The sequence below is a fragment of the Panthera leo genome, chromosome B4, assembly GCF_018350215.1.
Source record: "Panthera leo isolate Ple1 chromosome B4, P.leo_Ple1_pat1.1, whole genome shotgun sequence".
Taxonomy (NCBI): Eukaryota; Metazoa; Chordata; class Mammalia; order Carnivora; family Felidae; genus Panthera; species Panthera leo.
This window is the reverse complement of record NC_056685.1, coordinates 60,005,711-60,022,246: the sequence shown is the minus strand read 5'-3', so window position 1 is coordinate 60,022,246 and position 16,536 is coordinate 60,005,711.

Here is a 16,536-nt window from a genome sequence, read left to right as displayed (position 1 = left end):
CTTTTAAGCTAATCTTTGTATTCACTAACTTTGATGGAAAACAAGCAGTACGATGTTGTCATTTCTCTATGAGGACAGGATTTCTTAGAATTGATTATATTAAAGCCTAAAATAGCAAAGTTTGGGGGCATTTAAAAGAGCACATCTCTATAAATGCAGCTGAAAAGTCTTTTCTCATTAAATTATATTAACTCGATTTACTTCACGGCAAAATGGTGAAAGGAAGAAGAAAAAAGTTACATTCTGCATAACTGTTTTGGAAAGCTGCATTATAAAATCATGAAAGATTTGAAGAAAGGGTGATACAAATTTTTTTCAGATAAGCTTTTCCACTTTTGGTCCTAACAAAATAAGTGAGGCCTGTCGTTCTGGTCCTGATCCAAGAAGTTCTAGGTTCCTTCAATGTTGAAAATACTGAACAAGATTCACCCCACTCTCAGATCCTTCCCAGTGCTCACCAATTCTCTCTCTGGGAGATTCTCGTGCTAATTAACCCTTTAAACTCCGTTTCTCAGATAACCCAAATGACAACAGAGGGAGGCCTTGTAAGGGGACAGTTCACAGCACACACCCTGGGGCCAGATTAGCTCTACCATTTACTACCTGTGTAACACTGGACAAGTTGCTTAAGCTCTCTGGGCCTCATGTTCCCACCTGTAAAATGCAGACAGTAACTGTATGTACCGAATAGAACTATTAGAGGGATTCAAATGAGGTCATCATTTAGAATAGGACCTGCAGTACCGTATGAGTGTTGCTAACTAAAATGTTATCTAACAAAGTCTAATCCTGACTTAATTTTAGCTCTAAAATCAGAAGTATTTTTACCCATACATCCAGTGGAAAAAATTGTTAGTAATTTTTAATGTCTTTTATATAAAATACACATACATATAACATATCTAATAAGTATCTGCATCATGGATTATAAACAAACTAGATGTCTAACAATAAGCAAATTGTTAAAATATCAAAATAATTTTTAATTTTTGATGAAATACAAATTTATTTTCAATATGTGCTTAAGTATAAAAGAATGGTTACATAAAAATAATATGTATTATGATTCTACTTTTTAACTGAAACAATACATATCATATAAGAATGCAGGGGCGCCTGGGTGGCTCAGTCGGTTGAGCGTCCGACTTCGGCTCAGGTCATGATCTCACAGTTCGTGGGTTCGAGCCCCGCGTCAGGCTGTGTGCTGACCGCTTGCTCGGAGCCTGGAGCCTGCTTCTGATTCTGTGTCTCCTGACCTCTCTGCCCCTCCCCTGCTCACGCTTTGTCTCACTCTGTTTCTCAAAAATAAATTAAAAAATGTAAAAAAAAAAAAAAAAAAGAATGCAAAAAAAAAGTCTGAACAGACACACACCAAAATGTTCATAGTGGTTATTTCTGGGTGATGAAATGACGGGTTTTTTTTTTTTTTTCTTTTTCAAAATCTGTATCTTCTAAGTTATCTCCAAGAATATTCATTACTTATGAACAAAGGGAAACTAAAAATTAGTAAAAATACAGTTTTATGGTTGTGGAAATTTATATTTTCTGTGTGAGAGCCTCTATGAAAAATGAAGAAATATATTAAATTCCTCTAATTCAATATAATCACAGCTTCCATAAACCTCAAATTTAGTGAGGAGATTTTTTTTTTATCCCATTCCCTTAGATACCTTAAGGCAATGAAAGGTATTTTCAACAATCTTGCATTTTATCAGCTTGGATATTTTGATATTTTAATCATTTGTTCTCACTTTTATCTTCATTAGTTATAGATAACTAGTTTTATATTGGCTTATTTAGTATAACCAAACCTTTAAAACAATTCATTATGCTAAATTTGAGGACCAAAGTAGAAATCCTATGAATAATATAATTTTAATTAAGTTTCTACAATCTAGCAGAAAACAGAAATGAAAAGTTTCTAGGCATTATTAATGAGGCAAGATCGATGACTACTTAATTGGATACATTTTCCAAGAGCCAGAGAGAAAAGTTAAATATACCGCCTTACCAGTACTATCATTAGGGAGATTTTATTAAATCACTTTTTATTTGCCCTTCTTCAAGTGTGACTTTGCTTCTCAATCTCAGTTGTTTTTTCCAGATTCATCTGTGATCCTTGTGTTTCTTCCTCCAATCTCCTTTCTAAAGTGTTCAACAGATTCTTAAGTCAAATCCTTGTGAAAATGCCAACTGTTTGTCTTTACCCACATAGGGATTGTCTTTCTCTCTCACACCGAGAACCTAAAACCTAAAAGTCACAATAAATCAGTACCTTGGGGAACTTATAAGTCAATATATTTTAATTTGAGGGAAGTTGGACTTAAGGAATATGAGTTGATTTTTGTTCTTTGACAAAACTGTGAAACCAATTTGTGCCTCACTGAATCAACCCACTAATTCACACACATTTTTTTAAAGTGTATTTATTTATTTTGAGAGGGGAAGAGAGAGAGCGAGAGAGAGAGAGAGGGAGGGAGCACGAGGTATGGGGGAGAGAGAGAGAATCCCACACAAGTTCCACATGGTCAGTGCAGAACCCGATGCGGGGCCCAAACTCATGAACCATGAGATCATGACCTGAGCTGAAATTAAGAGTTGGACACTAAGCCAACTGAGCCACCCAGCCACCCCTACCTAATTCGCACACCTTTTTAAAACACCAGAAAGTTATTCCAACCTTGCTAACTCTGCAACTAACCTCTCTAGCTATCTTACTTCTTTTGTCCCCCTGGGGAATTTCCCACTGGACTGTTGAAAACTTTCTACCTTACTTCTTCCCTCGAATATGTTCTCAGATTTAGGAAGAAAAGACAATTTCTGAAAAGAAGATGACCCAGTTTTCCAGAGTGAATAAAAATTTTCATCTGCAGTGGAAATCTTATAGTATTTTCCCCCAAAGCTATAAGATGGTGGGACTAGGAGTACTTTTTTTTTTTTAATTTAGAAGTATTGAATAAAGTATAAAAAATGTCAAAACTCTTACTTAGAAAATCTACCAAGGGGCACCTGGCAGGCTCAGTTGGTGGAACATGCAACTCTTGATCTTAAGCTATAGTTTCGAGCTGCACATTGGGTATAGATTACTTAAAAATAAAATTTTAAAAAATCTATCAAGAATCAATAAAGAGGGGTGCCTGGGTACTTCAGTCGGTAAGCATCCGACTTCCGCTCAGATAGCGATCTCACAGTTTGTGGGTTCCAGCCGATGTCGGGCTCTGTTGCTGACAGCTCAGAGCCTGGAGCCTGCTTCAGATTCTGACCCTCCTCTGCTCACACTCTGTCTCTCTCTCTCTCTCAAAAATAAATAAACGTTAAAAAAAATTTTTTTTTAAAGAATCAATAAAGAAAGCACAGAAAACTACAAAGAATTTTTTAAAAAATTAAGGCAGGGGTGCCTGGGTGGCTCAGTCAGTTAAGCATCCAACTTTTGACTGCAACTCAGCTCATGATCTCAAGGTGGGTTCTGAGATCAAGCCCCACAATGGGCTCCATGCTGAGTGTGGATTCTCTCCCTCCCCCTCCCTTTGCCCTTTCCCTACTTTCATATGTGCTTGCTCTCTCAAAACATAAATAAAAATAAATTTAAAAAAATTAAAGCAAAGCCTCTTTCTCTTATTATCTAATTTCTCTATTTACTGAAAGTTTCAATAAGCCTTTCTATTTCAAAGCTTATAGTATAGTAAAGACAGTTTGTTAACCAGTGATAGTAAGTTAGGAAAATATTTTACTCAATAAAGCAGATAGAAAAACACTTAAAGCTCAAAATAGAAAGTTTTAAACTTCTTCAATCTGTATAAGAAATTTATCAGATTTTTCTAGAAAGCTAAGAATTTTTCATATTCATTCGAATATGCTGTTATCCTCAAATTTATTGGCTCTTTATCTCCTGCTGCTAAATCTACAAGAAATATCTTTAAAATATTTTTTATAGTGCCTAAAAAGTTGACTCCAACTTTCCTGCCTCCTCCTGTCTGCCACTCCCAGGAATCCACTCTAATTACTTATGTGAACGATTGTTCATTTACGCATTTATTTATTCAGTAAACATTTGAGTGCTTACTATGTTTTAGGCACTTAGTTTGGTTCTCAGATGCCACAGTGAACACAAGTAGACACAGCCTCTGTTCTGATGGAGCTGATGCTCAAATGAGACATTCAGATATTAGTCAGATAATCACACTAATGGAGGTATAATTATGAACTGAGGTTCATGTTCTAAGGGGAAAAAAAAAGAACACAATCCTAGAGAGTGCAAACAATAGGATCCTCACCTAGACTGGAGGAACAGGTAAAGCTTCTGAGGAAACAAACAACACATCAAGAACCAAAATTGGCTGGACCTATAACCCAAGATTTAATCTCTTTTCATAGTAACATTGTGGTAAGTCACACAAACAGCCTATCTATTAATTCTAAGGTGAGCAGAACAAAATTTCATCTTGACCCTTTCCCCACCAAAAAGTATTCCTTCACATCTGATAAGAAATACTTATCATTGCTCATCTAAACATATATTTTAGAGGTCTGTTCCCGCCCCCGGGTATTTCCATAAATTATTTAAGTGAGAAAAAAGAGTGGAAAAAGAACCCAGCATTTTCCCACCATTTTGCTTCTCTGTCATGTGAATTACCCTTTTGAAATATTTTCCATATAAACAAAGATGTTTCATGGAATATTATTTGAAATATCTTCCATAAATATTGCTTTTATAGAGTCCTAATTTATTCTTTTTAGCTCCCCTTCAGAAATCTGTAACTCTAGATCAAACTACTCCTCGCTTATGTTTCATTTAATGGAGCATGTTAGATAATTTTTATTTCCAATTGTTGCTTTGTTATTTATTTTGAATCATTGTAAAGAAGATATGTCTTATATCAAACCTTTCCGTGGGTGCCTGGGTGGCTCAGTCAGTTGAACATCCAACTCTTGATTTCAGCTCAAGTTCATGAGTTCAAGCCCCAGGCTTTGTCAGAGCAGAGCCTGCTTGGGATTCTCTCTCTCCTTCTCTCCCTGTCCCTCTCTCTCTCTCTCTTCCAAAATAAATAAGTAAACTTTTTTTAAAAATTCCTAAAACTCCAAATATATTTGGTCACTTTCCATTTGGTTATTTTTATCTGTTGCTTTTTTCAGTTTACTCTTATTACAAAGTTAACACATGAACAGTAGGGAAGAGATAGTTTTTCAGTAGTAAAATAAAATGAAAAATGACCAGCCCTGAGCCAGAGATAATTTCTATTAATATTTTGCCACATGTCTACATCTATTCATATACAATTCACCATATTTCCTCAAAATTTTCATAAAGTGGTTAAGGAAAATGACAGCATTTCCCCCTCACTACAATTAATGATCTATTTCCATCTTTTGTCAAATATAAATTGTATAAACATTTATGGAGTAGCCACTGTGTGCCTATTACAGAAATGGTATGATTCCTTTCTAAAGCTGTCAAAGGAGTAGTATTGGCACCAGGTTAAAAAATATACGGAGGTTTGTCTTTATTTCAATTATTTTACTCTATTTCTACTAAATTCTATTACGGTTTTCCTCTAACTCACAAATTTCATCTTTTTGCTATTAACACAGCATTTCAATCTACAGAAATCACTAGGAATCCTGGTTTGATTATCTGTCATTTTAGCTAGCCACCCCCCCCCCCCACTTTTGTGCCATCAATGAATTTGAAAGTAATTTCATCTAAGCCTTAAATTGTTAATAAAAATATCAAACCATTGACAGGATATAAGAAGACTGACTATAAGAGAAAGGACAAGAGCAAAATGGCTCACCAACCCCCCCCCCCCACACACACACACACACTCCAGTGAAAAGACAACAGGAGAAAAAATATAAGGAGACTATGGATGCAGAAAAGCCTCTTTGTGGATGCACAGCTAGAGTCCAGCATAAGAGAACGGAGAGAACCAAAGCCACATCGCCTATCAAAAGCAGTATATACACATGGTGAGAAAGGGTGGAAGAAAAGGGAACCCACTTCAAACAAATCTGCACAAATCTTTGACAGTATTCAAGGGAGGGCTATGTAGGACTGTAAAAAGTTGCATGCAAGTTTGCCTGGAACCCTACGATAAAAATACATTCTTTTCACGGCCAGTTAGAAGATAGAAGACTGGTTGCTAACGTTTGAATCTGTGTGTGCACTAGCTTCCATGGCCCCTGTGTGCAAATTAGAAAAGATGACACGGGCCCACGCAGGGGCTTAGCGCTTGGCGAGGAGAGCACAGGTTGGACTCACACTCATCCTGTTAGCCAGGTGTGTCCCTGCGCACGCCTCACAGTGTGGTTTGCTGGGGCTCTACAAACCCCGTTTCAGCTTTGCCGGCGGGGTCTTTGCTAGGCTCCGACAACAGGGGGCGCTGGAGGGAGACTGAAAGGCTGGAGGAGGAAGAGACTTGTTCCTTGCTGTGTGCTTCCTGTTTGCTGTGGTTCTTGCTGGATGAACGCTTCCTCACCAAGAGGAAATTAGATCTAGTTTGCGGTTTTCGCAACATTAGCAGAGCTGGTTGAACCGTGCCCTCTCGGGGACGCCAGGCACCAGACCCTAACTCAGAGGTCAGTCCCAGCTCCATGAGGCACCTCTTCCAAACTCGCCACCTGAGCAGCACCTGCCTCTTCACAGGACTGGGTTTCTGCTCCACAGGGCCTCTCCTCCAAGTGTCTATGTTTTAGTAATTGCAACCTCTTGACTTTGTTCCCTCAACCCCGAGGTAATTAACAGTTTATTGCAATTGCTACCACAGTGATACGTTAGATTCCTTTTTACCTTTATAGTTACCAAGTTGACAATTTTATACTAGTTGTCAGTACTTTCTATTAAATTCTTTCTGTCAAATAACTTTGGTTAGTTTCTGTCTCTTGGCTGGACCCTGTCTGCTACAAAGAGGAAGATGAATTAGAGTAATAAACCTTCACAATCTACAGTATGGTGTCCTTCAGGCATTACATGAACTGTCCTAACAGCCAAAGTACACAAAAAAGGGGGAAACTTTCCATCAGCCTCTTAAATTATTATCATAATTAAAGCTATAATGCAAGAAAGAACTAGCTGGCTTAGTTGACAGGCCTTTCTCAGGGACTCCTGGTTGGAGGGTGATAAAACCCACCCTACATGTTTTTATTTTATTTTTTTATTTTTTAGATTAAATATAATTTATTGTCAAATTGGTTTCCATACGACACCCAGTGCTCATCCCAACAGATGCCCTCCTCAATGCCCATCTCCCACTTTCCCCTCTCCCCTCCACCCCCCATCCACCCTCAGTTTGTTCTCAGTATTTAAGAGTCTCTTATGGTTTGCCTCCCACCCTACATCTTTTTAAAGGGAATACATTCCACGGGGTATTTACCCCCCCCCCATAAAAAAGAAAAAAAGAAAAAAAGAAAACACTAATTTGAAAAGATATATGCACTCCTATGTTTATTGAAATGTTATTTACAAGAGCCAAATTATGGAAGCAGCCCAAGTGTCCATCACAAATGGATGGATAAAGAAGAGGTGGTGTGTATGTGTGTGTCATGGAATATTATTCAGCCTTGAAGAATGAAATCTGCCGTTTGCAACAACATGGTTGGATCTAGAGAGTGTGATGCTAAGCACAATAAGACACAGAAAGACAACTACCATATGATTCACTCATATGTAGACTCTAAGAAAGAAAACAAACAAAGGGAGGGAAAGAGACAAACCAAAAAATACACTCTTAAATATGGAGAACAATGACAACAAAACATAGAGAACAGATGGTCACCAGAGGGGAGGGGGGATGGGTGAAATGGGTGTAGGGGATTAAGAGTACACTTATCTGATGAGCAGAGAGTAATATATAAAACTGTTGAAGCACTATACTGTACACCTGAAACTAATATAACACTGTGTTAACCATACGGAATTACAATATTAAAAACGAAAAATAAAGGGGATATATTCATCACACATAGGTCACTCTGCAGTAACAAACAGCTCTTCAATTAACAATGGCTTACAACAATAAATCTTTACCTATCTTGGAGGTTTTCTGGCAGCTGCTGCTCTGTTCCATGGCTGTGCTCCAAATGTCTCCTTCATCTGGGGACGTGGGCCAAAGGTGTTGCCCCATCCTTGTCTCTTGGCAGAGTGAAGAGGGTAAAAGTGGAACCATGCAATGGCTGGTAAGGCTGCTGCTTGGAAAGGGCGAAAGTCACCCCACTTACATTCTGCTGGTCGGAGCAAGGCGTAGGATCAAACCTGCTCTCAGGTGTGGCAATTCGGGTAAACGGTTAACAAAATGTTTTCCCTGCTGCTTAAGAATTTGACCTTTATTCAACTCACTAGCTCTGTTCCCCTGGAGCTCCAGATTAGACCACTGTATTAACAGTATTGCTCAGCAACATCGCTCATGATAAAAATGATCTCTGAGAAGTTGCATCTGTGCTGGGAGGAACTGTAAATGCCCTATAGATACCTGCTGGCGGCTGTCTAGTGTCCAGCTTCCCTGAGTGTGGTGACTATTTCACTGGGCGTGACTTTGTGGTGACTTAGAAGCTCTGTTTCTGAAGTCGTTACAAGAGATTGACTCCTGTGGGGAACAAGACTCTAAGAGTGATTCCTGCACCTGCCCCAGATGGAACTTGTCAGCATTTGAGCTGTTCCTGGGCAGCTGTGTGATTTGATGTCCCACGGGAAGAGGGACATCTGATGTGCATATTCTCTCATAGTGAAGCACTACAAAGATGTTATGTTCTTCTTAGTGGGAGAGAAGCAAATGACTAGAAGCAATAATAAAATCTACATAGGGGATTCTCCTACAGGCCGCTGGCACGTTTCTGCAGACAGTAGAGAGATCGAGAACTACTCATCAACAGAGGAAAAAGGAAAGAAATAGGTGTGTGGCTGAGATGCCTGAATCTGCTGTTTACTTCTTATAACTTAAGTGAGTGAGCACCAAAATCCTCATCTATGAACTTATTATTTTGCAGTCCTTTTTACTAAAAAGAAAAAAAAAACCAACTGGAACTCAATTAAGCAAAAACAGTGGACTTATTTGTTCATGTAATTGAAAAGGGCAGGGATGGAGCTGTAATCTAATGAACTTGAGTCTCCAGGACTCTCTCTTAGTCCCTATCTCTAATTTTTTCAGCTTCTCGGCTTCATTCTATCCTACTCCAGAAAGGATTTCTTCACATGACAGAGCTGATGACAACTCTGGCTCACTTTCTTACAGTGAGCATGTATCTTTTTTTAAGTTAATGATTTCATTTAAAAATACAATGGGGTGAGGGGCACCTGGGTGGCTCAGTCGGTTAAGCATCTGACTTCAGCTCAGGTCACGATCTCACGGTCCGTGAGTTCAAGCCCTGCGTCGGGCTCTGGGCTGATGGCTCAGAGCCTGGAGCCTGCTTCCCATTCTGTGTCTCCCTCTCTCTCTGCCCCTCCCCCATTCATGCTCTGTCTCTCTCTGTCTCAAAAATAAATAAACGTTAAAAAATAAATAAATAAAATAAATAAATAAAAATACAATGGGGTCATCTTGTTATCTTGTCTTTTTTTTTTCATTTTTTAAAAATGTTTTTTATTTTATCACAGAGTGTGAGCAGGGGGTGTGGTAGAGAAAGAGGGAGACACAGAATCCGAAGCAGGCTCCAGGCTCTGAGTTGTCAGTACAGAGCCCAGCACAAGGCTTAAACCCACGAACCGTGAGATCATGACCTGAGCCAAAGTTGGCACTTAACCTACTGAGCCACCCAGGAACCCCGTATCTTACCTGCCTTAATCGGATTGAGCTTTCTTTGTAGGCTGATTGTTTTTCAATTTACAGATCAAAGACAATCCTTCTTGCTAGAGAAGCCAGAGGGAAAGTAGAAATTGCGTAAACTGATAGTCATAAAGTTCTACATATGGTAGGGACCATAATGATCATGTCGTCCACAAGTTCTGCCTTAATCTAACATTATATTGTCCTTCCCAGGATCTGGCCTATCTTTCACTTGTTCTTGTTCAGATCATGACTTAAAAGTCTATTTTTATTAAGAATATTCACAAACTAATTCTTATTCTGGACTTTAATCTCTGCCTTGGATTGGGTTTTCTGGAAATAGTTTCTGAGGATTTTCATACAGGTTGTTGCTGAACAGTGATCTCAGGAGATACAGCTGTAAGGAAGTAAAGAAAGAAGGATTAGGCAGTGAGAGAAGTGGTCATAACTGAAGCCTCAGGATTCTACAGGCTGCTCTGGAGCTGGACTGGTTCTTAGAATTATTCCAAACTGGAGCAAGGTGTTTTATTTTGTTTTGTTTTTTATTCCTGCATCAGCCACACCTGGGAGGGCTGTAAACTTGGGTCCCGTCAGTCCCCTGCAGCCCAGGGCAATTTCAAATGAGGGATACACCTGTGAACCAAAGCAGCCAGTATTCCCAGCTGCTTGGAAAGAAGTACATTGGCCCCAAAGATGGGGTCCTGGTGGGGAACATAATACCTACATTCTTTCTTTTTAAATTTTTTAATGTCTGTTTATTTTTGAGAGAGGGGAGAGGGGCAATGGGAGAAGGGGTCAGAGGATCCAAAACAGGCTCCGTGCTGACAGCAAAGAGCCCGATGCAGGGCTCGAACTCACAAACCGTGAAATCATGACCTGAGCCAAAGTCTGATACTTGATGAACTGAGCCACCCAGGTGCCCCAATACCTACATTCTTCTTACAGATACATTTACTGGGATAGGGTCCCTTCTTTTTATTCTTCTACTTGTTCTTGTACTTTAGGGAGCACCTTATCCCAGCCATCCCTTTATACGTCTCTCCTACTTTTTTTTAATTACTCACTTTTATGCAATTATTAGTTTTGAATTTTCTTTTTTTTACCCTTTACATATGGTGTTTCTTTGAATCTTTGTAAACCTGTTTTTCTAAACCTATCAATTCTTATAGAATGCAATTATTTCATATAACTTCCTCCCACATAACCAATCTTTCCTTTCTTGCTTGTTAGAAACAAGTTAGAATATTAGTTTTCCCTTTGATTTTCTCTGCTTTTAAAGAATATTTCAGAGTTCTTGGCTACAAACAGAGAAAATACATCTAATCCAGTTAAGGAGAAAAAGAATTCTTGCAAGGGTTAAAGGTCACACAGTAGGCAAGAAGGGTAGAAAGACAGACGTGGGCAGAAATGGAGGTGGACAAAGCACAGCCAAGATCCTGCGAAAAGAGTCATCTGTGTAGAATCCTCTTCTGGCACTGACCCTGCTGGAGAGTCACAGCTGTGCTGCTGGCACCTGCCACCTCTGGACACTTACCCTCATCCCTGGAATTCACGGCACCTTTGTAGATAAAGTGACTACGCTCACATTACTAGAATTAACTGTTAACCAGAAAGACTATCGTTCCCTTTCAGCTTCCATGTTATGAATCAGAGCCCTCCATTCCTTATTTCTTCCTTGTGATTCGCCCCACCAAAAAAGATGTCCATGTACTGGGGGACCAAAACAATAAATGACCTATAGAACAATATCCAAGAAAGGTAAGGATTTGTCAGTGCTATTCCTTGAGTACAATTTTCAGAATGTTGGTATATTTTTTAAAAATGTTTCTTTATTTTGGAGAGAGAGAGAGAGAGCAGGGAGGGAGAGAGAGAGAGAGAGAGAGAGAGAGAGAGAGAGTCCCAAGCAGGATCCCTGCTGTCAGCACAGAGCTGGACATGGGACTCAAACCCAAGATCCGTGAGATCATGACCCGAGCCGCTATCAAGAGTCCGACGCTTAACCGACTGAGCCACCCAGGCACCCCACCCAGAATGTTGGTATATTTGTACTGTTACTTACCACTCTAATTCGTCCCTCTGCAGTGTTTGTATTAGGAAAGCATCTTTTTTTTTTTTTTTTAATTTTTTTTTCAACGTTTTATTTTTTTTTATTTTTTTTTTTGGGGGACAGAGAGAGACAGAGCATGAACGGGGGAGGGGCAGAGAGAGAGGGAGACACAGAATCGGAAACAGGCTCCAGGCTCCGAGCCATCAGCCCAGAGCCTGACGCGGGGCTTGAACTCACGGACCGCGGGATCGTGACCTGGCTGAAGTCGGACGCTTAACCGACTGCGCCACCCAGGCGCCCCAGGAAAGCATCTTTTATGTAGTCTACCTTCCTATGTCCTCGTTATACTCCAACAACAATAGCATTTTTGTTTGTCCCTGTTTTTCATCCTAGTCTGAGATCCTCGTTTGAGATGTGAAAAATATGTTCTGGGGCGGGGGGGGGGGGGCAGACTAAGGTCTTTAGTCATGTAAAATTGAGAAGCACTGCAAACCTTAATTCCCTTTTGAAAAATGTCAAAGCACAGTAACATATTAAAGGTTTTGGGAAATTCTGTAAAGAAATGGATTTAATTATAAGTCAGCTTCAACCATTGTTATCAGAGTATTGTTATAATTGTTTGTTGGCTCAACTCCACACCATCCTCCTTTCTGTATCTCAGGGGCTGGGAACCTAGACACCACATTTCCCAGACTCTCTCATCAGCTGGTTTCTGATTAGGGGTGGCTCTGGAGGTCCTGGCCAGAGCTTAGAAAGCAGGAGGATGAGAGGAGCCCTTACTTTCCTTCTTCTGCCCTGGCGTGGGCGGCCGCAGTGGCAAGCCATTCCAGCCAGCTGCAGATCACTGTAATGGTGGCTCAGTTGTGGCAACAGTGGCAGGGGACAATTACCAGCTCAGCGGCAGCCGCAGCAAGTCTATCAGTACAGGCGGACCGTGGCTTCCGGGATCCTGAACCACCAGTGGGACTCCTGGCTTCCTGCAAGGTAGCGGCTGCAGTGATTCCAGCACAGCGGTGGGGACAGCGGTGCTCCAAAAGCCTCAGCAGCACAGCACTCAGGGGAGCTGGGCAGCACCTCTTTCCCTTTCGCTCCTCTGACCTTAGGGGTTGGCAGCTTCCCGTGGTTCTGTGGTTCTTGTTATCCGGGTAGCATCCTTTCCCCTCTGCCCCTGCAGCCCCTCTAACACTTGTGCAAACAATTCTCTGCGTTCAAGGCTAAAGGTTGGAAACGCCTAGAGTTGTTTCTATTGTTATGAGTAGACACAGAAAGATACACACATGGGATTTTCCTCCCAGAAAGCATAACAGCTTTTATGACTATAGTATTCCGCCTGACATAGTTTAGAAAATGCAAACAGCCCAAATCCTCTCTACCTTTCTTCTTCCATTTTCTAGTTGTTGCTTTTTTCTGTAAATACTTTGTTGATGCTGTTTATTCCTTACATTTTTTTATGTGTACTTCTGACCCAATAATTACTTAAATCCCATATTGCATTCCCATGTTTCACCAAAGAATTCTTATTGATACCTATAAGATCATATGTCAAGTTTGTTTTGTTCACCATCATTCTGTTTACTGAATCAGATACAACTCTCAACCAACTTATTCATTTACTTTTGAGATAACTCACATACAGTTAAGTGCATGTTTAATCTTATATAAGATTAATATATTATTAATATACTTGTAAGTGTAATCTTAAATGTACAGCTTGATGTTTATATAAATATGTATATATACATGCATATATATACATACAACCCATTCTTTTTTCTATATGAAATTTATTGTCAAATTGATTTCCATACAACACCCAGTGCTCACCCCAAAAGTACAACCCATTCTTATACGTATCAACTTAAGATTTAGAACATTTCCAGCATCCCAGAAGGCTTCCTCATGCCACGGTAAATACTCCATTAAAAATAATGAGCATTCTGAACTCTATCACAGATTAGTTCTGCTTGTTTTTTTTTTTTTTTAACGTTTATTTATTTTTGAGACAGAGAGAGACAGAGCATGAACGGGGGAGGGTCAGAGAGAGAGGGAGACACAGAATCCGAAACAGGCTCCAGGCTCTGCGTGGTCAGCACAGAGCCCGACGCGGGGCTCGAACCCACGGACCGCGAGATCATAACCTGAGCCGAAGTCGGCCGCCCAACCGACTGAGCCACCCAGGCGCCCCAGTTCTGCTTGTTTTGAATTTCATATAGATATTATATAGTACATATTCCTTTATCTCTGGCTTCTTTCAGTATTTTATATGTGAGTTTCATCCATTTAATGGATATAGTAGTTTGTTCATTTTTATTGGCGTATTATTATTATTGTACCACTTTACCATTCATTCACAATTTATTCATCCATTCAACTCACAACGGACATTTGAGTTCTTACCAGGTTGGAGCTATTACAAATAATGCTTCTATGAACATTCTTATTATACACATCTTTTGATGGTTATAAGTACTCTTGTCTGTTGGGTCATACTCAAAAGTGAAACTGCTGGATCACAATGTATGCCTTTAATAAATACTGCCAAAAGAATTTTCAAAGTGGTTGTACAAATTTGCATTCCATTCAGCAATATATGAGAGTTCCATTTGTTTCACATTCTCACCAAACCTTGGTGTTGACATTCTGGTATTTCATCCTTGGTATTTCATTATAGTTTATATTTGCTTTCTTGATATTTAAGCATGATGATAGCCTTTACACTTACTGGCTATGTGACTACCTTCTTTCTGTGAGGTATAAATTTCTGCTAATTTTCAAATATTGGAGGTTTTTTTGTTTTTTTTTTTAAATCATTGTGGGAGTTTTTATATAATCTAGCATGAGTCCTTTGTCAGATACATGTACTGGAAATATCTTTTCCCAGTCTATCGTTTATATTTCCACTTGATTCCATATTTTGATAAATAGAAATTCTTCACTTTAATGAAATAGAACTTGTTAATCTTCTCTATTATGGACAGTATATTTTCTGTCCTGTCCTGTTTAAGGGATTTTTGTCTACACCAAAGTCGTGAGGATATTTTCTTATATTTTCTTGAAAAGCTTTATTTGGGACACATTCAGGTCTTTGATCATTTCAAAGTCATATTTTAGGTAGAGATGAGAGCTAATTTTTTCTATATAGATATCCAGTGGATCTGGCACCATTTATTGAAATGACCATCCTTTCCCCTACTGAATGAATTGCAATGGGCTCTTGATTGTAAACCATGTGACTATATATACATAGATCTATTCTAAATTCAACAATTTGCCTACTTACCCCAATATTACACTGTCTTATTTTAGCTTTAAAGTCATTCCTGAGGGATGCCTAGGTGGCTCGGTCTGTTGGGCATCTGGCTTCGGTTGGGGTCGTGGTCTCATGGTCCATGGGTTCCAGCCCCATGTCGGGCTCTGTGCTGACAGCTCAGGGCCTGGAGCTTGCTTTGGATTCTGTGTCCCCCTCTCTCTCTGCCCCTCCCCCACTCACACTCTGTCTCTCAAAATGAATAAATGTTTATATATATATATAATTAAAATAAATAAAGTTATTCTTGATATATGATAGTTTTAATTTCCAGTCTTTCACCTCCATGATTGACTTCTACATTCTTGGCCCACTGCATTTCCATATATGTTTTTTCAGAGAGAGTCTCCAGTACAAATTAACATAATTATTGAAATGCTCAGATTTAACTGTATACTGTTTCCACTGTTTTTTTATTTGCCCATCGGTTTTTATTGCTTTATTTCTCCTTTCTTGCCTTGTCTTGTATCATACTATTATTATTCCATTTTTTCCCTTCTGTTAGCTTTTTTTAAAACAGCTTCATTGAGATAACAATTTATATACTATGCAATTGACCTACTGAAAGTATACAATTTAGTGGCTGTTAGTATATTCAAAAAGATGTGCATCTATCACTACAATCAATCTTACATTTTCATTACTTCAAAAAAGAAATCCTATACCCCTCAGCCATCACCTTCCAATCGCCATATCCTCCTGCCCTAGGTGACCACTAATCTACTTTCTGTCTCTATAGATTTGCCTATTTTGGACAGTTCATATAAATGTTTGGGAACATGCACCCAATGGGTATCAATGTGGTATTATCTGAGTGTAAGTATGTGTGTAAATATGTGTGTTTGCATATGTGTGTAAGAGACTAAGAAGGAAAAGGGAGATGTTCTGAAAAACACATAATGGGAGGAGAAAATGGGAAGAAATTAAAAATGAGGAAAGAGTAAGATTTAATATATATATTTTTAATTTATTCATTTAAATTCAAGTTAGTTAACATACAGTGTAGTATTGGTTTCAGGAGCAGAACCCAGTGATTCATCCACTTACATATAACATCTGGTACTCATCCCAACAAGTACCCTCCTTAATGTCCATCACCCATCTCGCCCATTCCCCAACTCACCTCCCTCCAGCAACCCTCCATTTGTTCTCTGTATTTAAGAGTCTCCTATGGTTTGCCTCCCTCTCTGTTTTTATCTTATTTTATTCTGTCTTCCCTTCCCTCTGTTCATCTGTTTTGTTTTTTAAATTCCATATATGAGTGAAATTATATGATATTTGTCTTTCTCTGACTGAACTACTTCACTTAGCATTAATACCCTCTACTTCCATCCACATCGTTGCAAATGGCAAGATTTCATTCTTTTTGATGGCCAAGTAATATTTTATTGTATATATACACCACATCTTCTAGATCCATTCATCAG